This window comes from Cydia amplana, chromosome 8, assembly GCF_948474715.1.
Source record: "Cydia amplana chromosome 8, ilCydAmpl1.1, whole genome shotgun sequence".
Lineage (NCBI taxonomy): Eukaryota > Metazoa > Arthropoda > Insecta > Lepidoptera > Tortricidae > Cydia > Cydia amplana.
In genome coordinates, this window is record NC_086076.1 from 16,951,306 (window position 1) to 16,967,294 (window position 15,989).

Genomic DNA, 15,989 nt, shown 5'->3' on the forward strand with positions numbered 1-15,989 from the left:
GTACCTATAGGTTAGGATTTTTTTATTCTAAATATATATTTATTGTAATAAGTACTATGTATACCTATGTATTTAATAAAATAAATTAATTAAAAAACACGACTGCAGTTTAAAAGCGAACTGAAAAGCTAGACCCTGACTGAACACTTATATTCTATTTTACATTCATTAAGTTGAGTACCTAACATAACTCTACTACCTGAAGGTTGTCTGGAAGAGATCGCTTTTTAGCGATAAGACCGCCTGTTGTTGCTTAGTTTTATGTTAATTTGCTGTATTTAATCATGTTTTCATTGTGCACAATAAAGAATATTATTATTATTATTATTATTATAACTAAAAATTATTTCTAGCTTTTCAGTTCGCTTTTAAACTGCAGTCGTGTTTTTTAATTTTTAATTAATTTATTTTATTTTATACATTTTAGTGACATACAAACCAACCACATTTTTTATGATTTAAGACAATTTAGTTGCTTCAAGGAAATTTCATCACGTTGATCTTTGATATGTTAGCATAAAACGTGCTTAAAAACCTAACTAGGTCTGACCCAAAAACCAGACGTATTGAAAAGTGCTATATGGCTTAATATCTCTGCAACTACATAATTATTTCCTATTAGTTGGCTTTTGGGCTTCGCAATTAAGATACTTGGGGAAGCTGCAGAAAGCGTGCACCTTTCTTATGCTCCGGGCCTTCGGCCCTACGCGAAGTTCGGCCTTCGGCTTTCGCAATTAAGATACTTGGGGAAGCTGCAGAAAGCGTGCATCTTTCTTACGCTCCAGGCCTTCGGCCCTACGCGAAGCTCGGCCTTCGGCCTTCGCAATTAAGATACTTGGGGAAGCTGCAGAAAGCGTGCACCTTTCTGCGCGAAGTTCGGCCTTCGGCCTTCACAATTAAGATACTTGGGGAAGCTGCAGAAAGCGTGCATCTTTCTTACACTCCAGGCCTTCGGCCCTACGCGAAGCTCGGCCTTCGCCCTTCGCAATTAAGATACTTGGGGAAGCTGCAGAAAGCGTGCACCTTTCTTACGCCCCGGGCCTTCGGCCCTACGCGAAGCTCGGCCTTCGGCCTTCGCAATTAAGACATTTGGGGAAGCTGCAGAAAGCGTGCACCTTTCTTACGCTCCGGGCCTTCGGCCCTACGCGAAGCTCGGCCTTCGGCTTTCGAAATTAAGAAACTTGAGGAACCTGCGAGTGTATACTGTAGTTTCCTAAATGGCAGTTAATACCATTCTCATTTTTTTCCACTTTTTATTTTTCTCGTAAGCTTCATTTATCAATAGCAATTATAATCATTCTCATATTTACCCATTCTATGTATTTATTAGTAGCTTATTTTCTCGATATGTTTTTGAACCGTTTTCATATTTACCCATTCTATGTATTTATTAGTAGCTTATTTTCTGCCTGACATAACAACAACAAACTATGAAAAACGCTGGGGTGTCCATCAAATCTGGAGTTCGTCGGACTGTTTCTTTTCAAAAAACATTTCCTTTGCAACTTAACTAGACGGGGCTCCTATTTCTGAGCGGTTTGCCCTTCGGGCATCTGAAGCTACCTAACGAACCTAACCTACCTAGCTATTGATTTAGTGAGACGTCCGTGAAAACATTACACTTTGGGGAAAAAAGCGTAGGTAGGTAAGTAGGTTAGGTTCGTTAGGTAGCTTCAGATGCCCGAAGGGCAAACCGCTCAGAAATAAGTTGTGAAGGAAATGACTACGACATATATAATAAGTGTTCCGGACGTTTGTATGGAAAATAATGCGAATGGTTACAAAACATACCGGGAAAATAAGTTAAAAAAAAAAATAGAATGGAAAAATATGCGAATGACTAAAGTTGCTATAGGGAAAGAAAGATTACGAGAAAAATATAAAGTGAGAAATAATGCGAATGGTATTAACTGCAATTAGGAAATAACGATTTTCGGAACATACAGTATACACTCGAACCTGCAGAGAGCGTGCACTTTTCTTACGGTCCGGGCCTTCGGCCCTACGCGAAGCTCGGCCTTCGGCCTTCGCAATTAAGATACTTGGGGAACCTGCAGAAAGCGTGCACCTTTCTACGCGAAGTTCGGCCTTCGGCCTTCGCAATTAAGATACTTGGGGAAGCTGCAGAAAGCGTGCATCTTTCTTACACTCCAGGCCTTCGGCCCTACGCGAAGCTCGGCCTTCGCCCTTCGCAATTAAGAAACTTGAGGAACCTGCAGAGAGCGTGCACTTTTCTTACGGTCCGGGCCTTCGGCCCTACGCGAAGCTCGGCCTTCGGCCTTCGCAATTAAGATACTTGGGGAACCTGCAGAAAGCGTGCACCTTTCTTACGCTCCGGGCCTTCGGCCCTACGCGAAGCTCGGCCTTCGGCTTTCGTAATTAAGAAACTTGAGGAAGCTTCAGAGAGCGTGTACCTTTCTTACGGTCCGGGCCTTCGGCCCTACGCGAAGCTCGGCCTTCGGCCTTCGCAATTAAGATACTTGGGGAAGCTGCAGAAAGCGTGCACCTTTCTTACGCTCCGGGCATTCGGCCCTACGCGAAGCTCGGCCTTCGGCCTTCGCAATTAGGATACTTGGGGATGTTACAGGAAGCACGCACCTGCCTTACGCTTCGGACCGTCGGCCCTATGCGGAGTTCGGCCTTCGGCCTTCGTAATTAAAATACTCGGGGAAGTTGCAGGAAGAGCCCATTTGTCTTAAGTTTTACTTACGTACGTACTACGTACGGACACAGCTATACTACAGAATGAGAGATGAATATCATTATCTCATTCTAACAAATAGCTTTGTCCCTACTTACGTAAGTAAAACTTACAAGTGTATCTCGGGCTTTATATAAAAATTACGTATAAAAATATACGGTTATAATGACATTTTCACACTTTGTTCCGTCAAAGTCGGTGCAGAGTTGTATCTGAAGACGGACTCTACAATCTCAGACTCTCTACAAAGAACTTATTTACACTTTTCTATTCCCTTAGCGCAATTTAGAACAAATTGGCTTGGTTTCAAAACAAGTAAAATATGATTAATATAATAACTATGTATAATTTTTTTTTATGATCAACGGTCAAACCACTTCCTTTTAATATCCCAACAATAGGAATATTTGGTTTTATGAGATTAGCTTTTCTTAATATATTTTGTACATTCTTACTTTCTTAAAATTGGACTTAAACCCTCATATTGTATATGTATTATTGATCGTCTTTCAAAGCGCTTCATTTTGATGCCCTACTCGATGGGTTTGCAAGATATTTTTTTTCTTAAGGTTGCGTAATATGGCGTATTAAGTCCGCCATATTGATTTTGTAATGACGTCACATAGCCTATGTCACCCGGGATGACGTAAGGATTCTAATGATATATCATCAGAGATGCGATTTATTTGAAATACTTCTATTTAAAATGCAAATACAAAATGCAAAATACCTATTTTGTATTTTGCATTTAAATGCCTTTTAGTAAAAAACATTTTGTATTTTATTTGAAATACTTTTCGAGATGTATTTTGCATTTTTAATATTCATTTCAAAATGCAAAATACTTTGTGATTAAGTTTAGCCAACATTACCAGTCAAACAAAATGAATTTAACGAATGACGCTTGTATTGCCGAATTTGACGGATAGAGGCGCCTGCTAGCCAACCAGTCCAGTTGTTATTAATAAAAGTGTAATAATAATAAAATAAGAACTAGATGCACAATCAACCGAAATAAATGGCCACACAATTCACAAAATGGAGCCATGGGCCCATGGCTCTGTTTTAGTTAGTCTAGTTTTTTACATTATTTTAAGTGAGTATTATTATCTTTATTTATCTTTTGTCTTAAGTTAGGCTTTTTTTACAATATGGATATAAAATTAAAATATAAAAACACTCACAAAAACAATATAAAAAATATTATAAACACATTATAAAAAAACCTAACCTAGAGTGCCGCCAGCAGCGGGGCAAGGCCCAAGCTACCGGTGGTCAGGCCCGCAGAGAGAGGAACCGGCGGACTATCCGCACCGTGTCCAAGATCACCGCCTTCTGCATCTGGCCCTTGATCCAACCACCTAGCGAGAGTCTCTCAAGATGTTGGTCGAGACTCTTCGCTATTAGACCGTTCACTGAAACGACTATCGGGACAATGATCGTCGAATCAACATCCCACATGGCGGTTATCTCGTGAGCCAAGTCTAGGTACTTACTGGACTTGTCCTTCTCGGCCTTCACGAGATTCTCATCATGGGGGATGGTGATGTCAACGAGCACGGCCCGGCGTTGCGATCGATCTACATCACAATGTCAGGCTTATTGAGTATTGAGTATTATTATTATTAATAACATAACAGAATTTATTGATACGCGTACTGATAAATATGACCAAAATGTCATGCATAAGGTGCCATGTTATTAGACGTTTTTGTTCGGCTCGGCATTGTGTCTCTATTTCTCATGATAAATACCTAAAATAAATGAAAATATCTGAGATTTGGTCAAAAGGTATTTTATTTTGAAAAAGTATTTTGAAAATACCTATTTTGCATTTAGCATTTGAAATACAAAACGCAAAACTATTTGGTATTTTGCATTTGAAATAGTAAATCTGAAAAGTATTTTGCATTTTGTATTTAAATGCTTTTTTTAAACCATTTTGTACATCTCTGTATATCATACATCTAAATCGGTTAAGGCATTCTGCAGTTATCGTGGAATAAAGAAACTCACATACATATATACATACAAACATGAACGCTGAAAACAATACACTCTTTTTGTTTGGGCAGTCGTGTAAAAATGCGGTATCAGTAGTTTATTTTCATCAGATTGCCCATGTATTTGATTCTCTTTCTTGACATGAAAAAATAATCCTACTTATTTTCATATTTTTCAGCCATTCTCCAAGAATCTCGAACGTTTTAGATTCTGCTATAAATTAAAGTAATCGAGGTTATTCTAAACTCACGTCGCGCTATATTTACCCCGAGGCTACTTCATGTAGGTAGGTTATGATTTCTGACGACCTATTTATATAAAATAACATTAAACTCTTTAGGATCGTTCTAATCTCAGTCTTATATCCGATAGCATAGAGTAGACATCTCTTTTAGACTAAATTAGCTGTTGAAACCTTTTTAAGATGATACATCAGATGTGGGTCGTTGACGGTTATAAAATGAAACCACTTCAAAGATTTGGGGCGTGAACAAAATATGGTAGGAGACAAATTTCAAAGCGATACGTTGCACGTTGTATGAAGTTTAGAGGTAATGTTATTGGTTTGAAGAAGCAATGTCAATAAGTGAAACGCTAAACGACATTGACCTAAATGAAAACATGTGCACAACTCTCGCAAATAGCTCATACATAACTTTGCAAAAGTGGCCACTTCTGTGGACTAAATTAAAAGCTTCTGTAATTAAAACTCTTAAAAGTAATGATTTTCGTCCGATTTCAAAAAGCCCTTTTTTGAATGCAAATATGCTTGGTTTGTTGACGAAAATACAAAAATCGCCTTAGGTAGTACCTACCTATGTCTACCTATAAGATTTGAGGACTTCCCTAAATTTCTCATGGATTCCATCATCAAAATTTTGCTTTGTCATAAATAGGACCAATTTGAAAAATAACGTAACATTAACGTTATTTTTTTCCGTCACTATATACAAATACATAGGTATTTTATACTGACTGTACAGTAGACTATTTTAGTTCCAGGAAATAAAAACAATGTGCAGAGCGATTTTGTAAAATAAACTAGAAAGTATGCCACCAAATGGCTATCGCTAACAAAAGCATCTATTTCCGAATGTTTACCTACGAGCTGCCCTGGCGCAACGCGTTACTCAGAGCAAATGTAAAGTGCGGATTCTTGCCATTTCGTGCTATTTATAGGGGGCTTTGATATACATTATTTGGGTGTTTCGGAATGTGCCGCTTTTTTATTGCGGACATATCTTAAACCGCAGGAGGACTGTTACATTGCTTTATGTCCATGGTCCATATACGATGACGACTTAAACAAGTTATATGAATATCATCTTGACATAATGACGTAAAATAGGTACTTGTGGTGGAGGAGTTCCATTCAGGTCTTCCTCTCCACTTCAACCCTAAAAATAAAAAACTTAACCTAAATAGTACCTATACCTTTAAGAATGCTCATATAAGTTTTTGAGGAGGTCCCTCAATTCATGTTTTTTTTGTAGGTACGTGTAAAAAAAATAGAGTTGTTCCGTTCTGGTCTTCATCAGCAGTTCAAAACAATCAAAATATCATCTCCTTTTAAAATTTTGCAGTTGGTTAATAAAAATTACAAAATTATAATTAACTATTACCTATTTGATGGATAACATAACATATAGGTAAATTTACCCTTTGGGCAATTCTGGGCGACTTTAATCTAATAGGCCTACTATGTTAGGTATTATAAGTTACATATATTATGCCTACCTATATGTAAAAATAATTAAATACCTAATTTTGACCAATTGAGTTTTACGAAGCATTTCGCTACATACCTAGAAAATAATGCTAATTGGCTACGGCGTTTTTTGGGTATATACCAAATTCATTGAAATAGCCGAGGACAAAATTGGATGGAAACGGCTGCAGGCTGGTGAAAGAAGTCACGAAATGACTTCCAAACACACACACACACTTCGATGCATGGAAAATCATCGAGTTGTTCAATTGAACGCCTATTAGAGCGGATACGAGTAGGTATCCTGGACTTCCCTGCGGTCATCATTAACTCTAGGATTTTCCAACGAAAGATGTTGTTCTCTCGAGGAGGATTGCTAGTTGCTAGCAGCGTATGCTTCACGCGGACACTATCACTATCATCGTTCTCCGGAAAGATCAAATCTAGAAGAATATTTTCTTTTGTAAAGGGTGTCCCAAAAAGGATGCAAGATTTGAAATTGATGAAAAACACATTGTTTTTTCGTTATAATATATTTGTATATAAAATCTTGAAATACATAAAATAGGGTTATTTGTGGAACGGGTCACTGTTTGGTGCGGATTTTGGGCTGGAGGCATTATTGGACCATATTTTTTTTCAAAATGAAGCCGGTCAAGCAGTTACTGTAATGGAGCTCGATATCGCGTCATGATAACAAGGTTTTTTCTAGCCGAATTAGAGGATATCGACGTGGAAGCAATGTGGTTTCAACAAGACGGGGGTTTCACTTGCCACACAGCCAGAGAAACGATGCAATTACTGCATGAAACATTTCCTAGTCGTGTGATCCCTCGATTCGGTGATCAGAATTGGCCCTTGCGATTTAACGCCTTTAGACTTCTTTTTATGGGGTTATTTAAAGTCTAAAGTCTATGCCAATAAGCCCACAACCACTCATGCTTTAAAAGAGGAAATTCGACACTGCATTGGAGAAATTCAGCCGCATCTATGCAAAATGGTCATAGAAATTTTTGACAAAAGAGTGCGTATGTGCCAGCAAAGCCTAGGAGGACATTTGCCTGACGTATTATTCCACAAATAACCCTATTTTATGTACTTCAAGATTTTATATAGGTACAAATATATTGTAACTAAAAAAAATGTTTTTTTTATCAATTTCAAATCTTGCGTCCTTTTTGGGACACCCTTTACAACCTTAACAGAGGCACGGCGTACCTACAGTGAAGGAATTTGATTTATATATGTATGTAGGTACCATTTCGTACCATAATACATATATCGTTACTGTGTAAAATGGCACAAAAATAAAATTCCTTGAACGAGGACATGACTCGAATCCCACCGGCTTGTCTAATTTGAATCAATTGACCACAATATCATACAGGTTTTAAAGAAACAGCAGGTCAATTTAGCTCAGGTTTACGCAACAGGCATGTTCAACAAGACAATGGTACTTAGGTAAATTTACTTTTCTCACATGCCATAATGTAACATGTTGTCGTAACAAGCAGTTCAAGCCAAAACATGTTTTTTATCCGTCGTTAATGCTCGTTACAAGCCTCGCCAGGAAATTCTCGTGGGCGTCCAGTTTCGTGACATTGCGACTGAAATAACCCACACCTGACGACTCATATCAAATACGATGATAGTGAAATGGAAGGTGATTCATTAGAATTATTACTTTCGATCTTGTAGGTATTAATATTACTATTTTTAATGCAAGTCTTGTCTCAAACTCGGTTTCGATTGGCCACTTTCAGCTGCTTCACAAAGTGAATTTAAAAAGACAGTTTTCATTGTCAGAGCAGTTTGGTTAGAAAAGTAAATGAGAGTCTGAAAAAACATAGCAGGAATATTATCTAAATTGAACCCTAACATTTCCATATATTTCAATTGGTTGTACAGTTTTGATGTGTGATAAGATTGGTAAGCATTTTATTGATTAAGTTGCTGAACAAAATGACGAGGAATAGGTATAACAAATTAATAAATGGGTAAAATAACCTAAAGATAAGAAGCTGAACCAGCATCAGAAGCTGGATAATTTAAAAGGACGGGTGGAATTATTATTGGTATTCCACGGGAAGATATCACAAAGATGAGAGATGAAAGAGTGATATATTTCCAATCTAATGAAAGCAACTGCGACTAAAAAGGATGAAGATAAAACATGCTATTTCACAAATACAATTTAAAGGATTACAAGGGTAATAGAAGGCATAAAAGCAGTTGTTATGATGTAGCCGTTAAAGCTAAAAAAACAAGCCCCCGGAACTAGAGGGTGTTCAGTTTTTCTTTCGAATAGTATGACATAATTTTAGTTAGAGAAAAGTCAACAAAATTCGCTAAAACCCTCCGACGAATCACTCACTGCGGAAAATTACGCCGTAAAGCCCACGAGATATTACATCACATATTTTGTAACACTACGCTTTCAAGTGCTCCCAAATTAGACTCGTTTAGAACATGCGAGAAATCCACGATTCCAAATCGTTTAATCCATCAGGCATCTGGCTTTCAGAGATATGTTAATCTAAATCACTGCGCGACACCAAGTTGAAGTCCTTTACACAGGATTAACGTGTTAGTAAGAGCTTTAGGTTTAAGTAACGCACCCAGTTGGTGACGACTTCATCCTCAGGATGCATGGGATCCTGGTATCCATTTGGGAAGAAGTTAGGGTTGGCCATCTTTGAAGCACTAGGAAGCACGGTTTGTCAAGTAGCGAGCACGGACGTTGGTCGAGCGAGGATCGAGCGCGGACTGCCGCTCCAGTGGCTTCGCGTAAACAACATGATGCGTGATGCATTCTATTTCGGAAAACAGCGAGAAAATAGGCGTGACGTGGGAGTCGCCGTTAACCTGTCATTATTTATTGTCCGACACTAGATCATTTCCTAGCTGGAGGTTAGTTTAGCAACGGTGTGTCTAGTAAATAGTCGGTTCCGTCAACTTTTAAATTTCTCCAGAAAACGCCTATTGTCAAGGTAAGATACAAAAAAACTTCAATACCTAATTGACTCAAGTCCAATTAACTTCACAGACTTTTTGACGGTTTTTATTGCCAGATTACATCTTCGAATACAATAAACATTCTCATGGACTTTGGTCACTATAGCTTATTAGCTAACTCCAACTCCATAGAAATATTATGAGTACCTAAGTACATACAAAACACATAAGTATATTCTTAAACAATTGAACTTTATCTTCTAGAACTTTTTCGTTTATTAGCCGTTCTGTCTTTGAGATATGAAGTGGCCTAACTCGCTGTAACGTCTATTAAAAATATAGGATGTTGCGTTCAGTAAGCATGGAATGACGGCTTGAGGAGGCAGGAGGCATTATGTCTTGATTTGGATAGAGGGCATTAAGAGCCAACTATTTGACAAATGTTATATGTAGGTACAACCCTCATATGTTACACCTTAGCTGTGACAGTCTGCTTAGCTATATATTTGCGTGCACAATGGATGCCTAGATCGCGTATTATAAATTGTAACTATGTTTAACTTGTTTGGATTCTTGGTTGAACGAGAGCATGGAGGAGTCACGCACAAGCATTTTCTAAGGTCCACTGTTGAATAGAAAATAAAACTAACCTTTAGATTTAGATAATGAACCACAAAATTGTAGTTACGTTACGCTTACCGTCTCGCGAAAACCCGCGATTTTCCACGCACCAACTGAAACTTGAACTCCTGCCATATTCGCGGCAATTCATTGCCCACATCGAATGCGCGTACGCAGTCTAATTGCGCTCCATGAATCAGAAAACCGATTTAGACTCGTATGAATAGGATTACATGTAGTATTTATGGTACTCACAAACCCAGTAGCCTGCTACTTTAAGATGATTAGACGCTGCATTAACACAGTTTCCGTACAATATCGATAAACTTTCGTCTTTGATTTATTGTAAAATAAATTTTTAAAAAAACGGTTAAGTGCGAGTCGGACTTGCGTTTTAAGCGTTCCGTACATTACCCAAATTGTAACAATGATGCATTTTTTTATGTGGAGATGTAGAACGTAAATGAAATGTCTTTAAAAACCCGTAGGATCAAATAGGATAGGATAGGATCAAACATTACGTAATTAACTCCGACTCACGCTTGACTGCACATTTCTAATAGGTTTTCCTGTCATCTATAAGTAAAGATCTATTTTGTGTATTTTTTTTAAATTTTAGACCCAGTATAGTTTTGGACATAGGGGGGTGGTCGGACAGACAGACAGTCGCTTTGTCTTTGACAGTCCTTATATGTATAAGTAGGTACTATTTAAACAAGATCACGTTATAAAAGTTTTGAATAAATCAACAATTTTTAGAATACCTAATTAAATAGTCATAGTTAACAAAAAAATAAAAATAAAGGTAAAGTTGTAAAAAAAAAATACAAACAGGGTTCGACGATCGAACTAAGTCAAATATAATATTCCAGGCTATATATATATATATATGTCCAGGCGAGTCGTCTCTGGAATTCACTCCCTCTCAATATAAGACAAGCCCCGAGCAAGTTAGCTTTCAAGCGGTTGCTACATAAGTATCTGCTGAAAGAAGAGTTCGAGTAGCGTTCATCATTATATTATAAGTATATTATGAGTATGTATGAAATATGTAGTAGTATATTATTTATATATATTCTAGTGTTTTTATTTGTGTATTCTACATGTAGTTTATCAGAATTATTAATTGTTTAGTTGTTTACTAAGTTCTAATAAGTAAATTCCTTTTTCTCCTTGCACCAATTTTACATGTCTCTGTTTGGCCCGATGGATGACTGGTAGAGAATGCCATTAGGCATTAAGTCCGCCATTTGTACATTATTTTTGTGTATTGTGCAATAAAGTTTAAATAAATAAATAAATATTCCTTATAGTCCGAGTGGTGGGACAGCGAGGAATTAAAATTCCTTGACGTCCGACACGTCGGACAAAACTGTTGCGCCACGCGGCCGGAGGGGTTGGGATCATAATCCCAACGGATGAGTCCAGCCCTAGTAGCACGGTCGCATTTTTATCGTTTATCACCATGCCTGTCACGTTCTAACAAGTATGTAAGTGCGAAAGTGACGGGCATAGTGATAGTCGATAAAAATGGAACCGTGCTGAGCCCGCTGCTGACTCATGATGTTTTCTTGCAAGCAATACATCTTTACAATTTCCGAGATTTTGTTTTACTCCGAGCTAGTATTCGAAATTAAGTAGGTACTTAAGTATACAGGGTGCCCAGTAATTAGTGGATAACCTTCTAACCACCGACAGAGCACCTTAGGCTGGTCCAGAAAATGCACTTATAGGTCTAGTAAAAGTTTCGTGGTTTTCGAGATAATCGAACTTTTCTGTCTTTTTTAATGGCTAGCTCCATACTTCACTTTAATCGTCGCAAGTCGCTCAATGTCGTGGCAGCGATAACCATAGGTTGGAGCGATACAGAGCGATCGGACCTTTCGTTACCACCTATGGTTGTCGCTTTATGGTAGCCACACAAAAAAATCCAATCAATTTTTTCTTAAAAAATTTCAATAAGTTTGATCGTTTGTGGTGAACAAAAAAAATGTATGGAGAACAGAATGGCCAACTTTCTTAAAAATAGTTTATCTAATACTGATTCTAAAATAGTATCACACACGCTAATTACATCTTTACAGACAAAGATATGGCCTAGATTGTGATTAAAGTGAAGTATGGAGCTAGCCATTAAAAAAGACAGAAAAGTTCGATTATCTCGAAAACCACGAAACTTTTACTAGACCTATAAGTGCATTTTCTGGACCAGCCTAAGGTGCTCTGTCGGTGGTTAGAAGGTTATCCACTAATTACTGGGCACCCTGTATAGGTAAGGTATAATTGATTTTAGATCAGTTTTACACGATCACACAGCCTGTGATCATAAGTTAGTGTCGTCAGTGGGCCAGTTTAATTAATAACGTATCTTTAGACATAATAGAGCGCTGGCGCAGTTCCAGGCCGACGTACGTGTTAACCTATATCACGTGTACGCCAAGGACATGATTATACAAAATGGTGGATTGGAGAATCTAGACTTAGGCTTAATATAAGGGTGACTCACGCTAGAACGGTCCGGGTCCAAGCCGAGGCGTACGATACTTATATAGTTTTCTATAGATAGCATCTCGTGATTATGCGTTGGACGCCTCGTGCCGGACTCGGGCCGTTCTAGCGTGGGTCATCCTTTATCCAATATTTATTGACCGAAGCGTAGCGAAGGTCTACGTTTTGACTCGGGCATTATGCTTTTGTATTTCCGTATGTTCTCCTCTACAGGTCGCAATTTTTAACCGATTTTCGTGGAATTTTGTGACCGAATTCTATGACTAAATAATTTTTTTTTCTCGATCCGGTTTTTGGAAATTTTTCAAAATGGCGGAGTCGTGATAGCTCCCGCCTAAACAAATAGTCGTATCGGTATCATAAGAGTTTTTTTTTTTGAGATATGTTTATAGATTAAATGGCCAAAAATTCAGAAAATTTGTATCGCTGGTTTTGGCGGTATTTAGATATTTAGTTTTTATTTAAGAATGAGTAGCTAAATTTTGTCAGCTTCAGTTAGATATGAGCGCCGATAGGCATTTAGCCGGCGGCGGCGCGCCGGTCAAAATTGGACGGCGGCGGCGGCGAAACGGCGGCGTGGCCTTGAAACACCTTCGATTAATGAAAAAATAATTCAAACCAAAATTTTACCGAATAAACATGTCTTTGCTGTAAGAAAGTCATGAAATAAATGCATTTTATTATTTTCAAGGATAATTTATTGAATAATGGTACGAAAAAAATTGATATCGTATAAACTGTGGATAAGCGGTATCGCGCGGCATCAGAGGCGGTCTTAATCTTAGCGAGGCTCTCCGGAAGATCTTAGCGAGGCCCTTATCTTTTGTGCTAAGTTAAAAATTGCGGATTGACTGTATCAGGGAAACGTCTTGTCGACAGTCTAAAGAAAATCGAGATCCGTCATTAACCAATATCGATTCAACAAAACCGATTTATGTCAAAAAGTGAGGCCCAACGCCGAGCTCCATGTAACACCGAAGACTTGATTTCGACGCCTCCCAATGCGAGGCCAGAGGATGAGCTGCAGGTAAGCATACAGCTAAGAATCGAACGCCAAGTGTAAGCTTGTCTGACGGCCGAACGCCTGGAGCGCCGATTGCGGCGCGCTTCTGTGCGAGGCCGAGTTGCAAGAGAGCAGAGCGAGGGCGCAGGCCGATAAAGACTGAAGCCATAGTGTTAAAGATCTGGAGCTTTCCTGCGGGCGCATTCGTGCGACGCCAAAGGCCGAGCTGCAATGGAGCTAAGATCGGATAAGGACCAATGCTCAAGCGTTTTAAAACAGGCCGAAAGTTGAGCTCCAAACAGGGCCAAAAACTTGCAGGTTCAGATAGCGGCTTAATTCCATGCAAGCGATGCAAGGCCAAAGATTGAGCTGCGAGAGAGCAAAGCTTGAAATTTGAACAGTGGCCAAGTTTAATTGAGACCCGATTTCGACGCTCTTCCATGCGAACCCAACGGCCGGACATTTGGACGTGGAAACGCTTAATATCTCAAAACTAACCCCATTTTATACCTTTTAAAGACGTTTAACCATGCTTGCAATGGTTAAATTCGCGGTAAATGTACATGACTGACGGTGCCGCCGCCGCCGACAAAATTTTGTCGGCGGCGGCGGCGCGAAAATTTTGTCGGCGGCGGCGGCGCGCCGGCGCGGCGCTCATATCTAGCTTCAGTAAGAACTATAATGGCGTATTTCGCAAACGTTCGCTTTTTGTTTGCATAGGGAGGTCCCTGGTTCTATCCCCAGTAATTGTATACTGCTACATAACTTTTTGTATTTTTTTTATACTTAAATTTCGTATAAGTAGTTGTTTTTTATTTTATTTTTTTATTATGAAAAAATGAAAAAATCGTATTTTTTATTTATCAAGCGCGGGTTAAGCGTATTCGTTTAATTTTTGTTTGTAGCTTTATGTAGTTTTTAATTTTTTGTTTATATTACTTGTACTATACCTATATTTTAATAAATATTTTTGCCATACATTTATTCAGTTTTAAGCTCTGCTCGCGAGGTCTACAGCTCACAGAGCCACTAGTAAAGACTCAAGACGATATGAAAAATGACCATGACACCGACAAACTATTTGAATTGGAAAATAACACTCTTAAGGTGACGGTAGAGGTGGGTAAATTTTCAGATTCTGTCAATTTACCCCATTTCTCACACAAGCGCACTTCACGCACACTACCTCACTTTACTGGGACAGGTCACTGACCCATCAAGTTTTTTTTAAGATAGCGTTTTGAGTTTAGTGGCCTCCTTTTAGGAAAAGCGTTCCATTGAAAGAAGAAAGAGAAACAATACATTTAATCTTGCTTTCCTTGTCTGTTCATGTCACACGTGACGTATTTAAATTCTAATAATTCATTTGGTTGTTGACAATTTTCTACATTATGGCTTTGTCGAGATACGCGTTTTCTAAAGTTAAACCGAATAAAACCAGATGTCATTAAGTCAGATGTAAAATTTTATTTACTACTCTATACGACTTTTCATAAGGCTCAAAATCAATTAAATGAGAATTTAAATAAATAAAGTTCCGGCAGGGTGCAAAATTTAATTAAGGCGGACAAAATAAAATTTGAAAATATATGGAAACAGTGTTGGCTAATGTACCCCTAATATCTTTACCGATTTACTTTTATGTGGTATATTCGCCTTTTGTTTCACTATTAAATTAATACAATTAAAATAAAAAATATTATACCGGTATTCCACCGGTATTATTTCAGTGCTGAAGCGATTATCTTCGATCGTAGCCTTGATAATGTAGGTGTTGATAGTTACTTACGGCGGTAGGAGCGGCAATGAACCCCGTGCAGAGTAGAACGTGAGGTGCGTTGGGATAAGTGCATATAACTAACTATATAACTTATAATTCTTTGGCTGGTTGGTAACCCTCTATATTTTATTTTTTGTTTTACTGTTATTAGGTTAAGGGAGTTTTAGGGAGTGAAAAAAAAATTATTTTCGTTTTATGCGCTCGCGTGATTGCCGATGGATTATAATTAGACAAAAGAACTTGTTTTCCACGCATCTAATGTAGATCCCTATGACACTTCCTCCAAGTCTTCTCCAATAATGTTTATACCGTATTTTAATTACCTACCTTAAATGTTACATTTCTAAATATTTTTTTTGTGTTATACATACTTCAAAAAAATCGCTGGAGGCCTAGCGGTAAGAGCGTGCGAATTGCAATTCCGGCTCGTACCAATGAGTTTTTCGGAACTTATGTACGAAATATCATTTGATATTTACCAGTCGCTTTTCGGTGAAGGAAAACATCGTGAGAAAACCGGACTAATCCCAATAAGAGCCTAGTTTACCCCCTATGGGTTGGAAGGTCAGATGGCAGTCGCTTTCATAAAAATTAGTGCCCATGCCAATTTATGGGATTAATTGCCAAGCGGATCCCAGGCTCCCATGAGCCGTGTCAAAATGCCGGGACAACGCGAGGAAGATGATGATGATGTGACACATACTTCCAA

At 38.3% G+C, this 15,989-nt stretch overlaps 2 protein-coding genes across 8 annotated transcripts in view; both read right to left on the reverse strand.

Moving 5' to 3' along the window:
* LOC134650153 (iron-sulfur cluster assembly 1 homolog, mitochondrial) overlaps window positions 1-5,637 on the reverse strand; it is a 146,878-nt gene extending 141,241 nt beyond the window's left edge. The window contains exon 1 of the mRNA XM_063505010.1: window positions 5,632-5,637. The gene's annotated coding sequence lies outside the window, so the exon portion shown is untranslated. The remainder of the gene's footprint in view (window positions 1-5,631) is intronic.
* LOC134650136 (PDZ and LIM domain protein 3) overlaps window positions 1-15,989 on the reverse strand; it is a 39,605-nt gene that overhangs the window by 7,035 nt on the left and 16,581 nt on the right. The window lies entirely within an intron of this gene.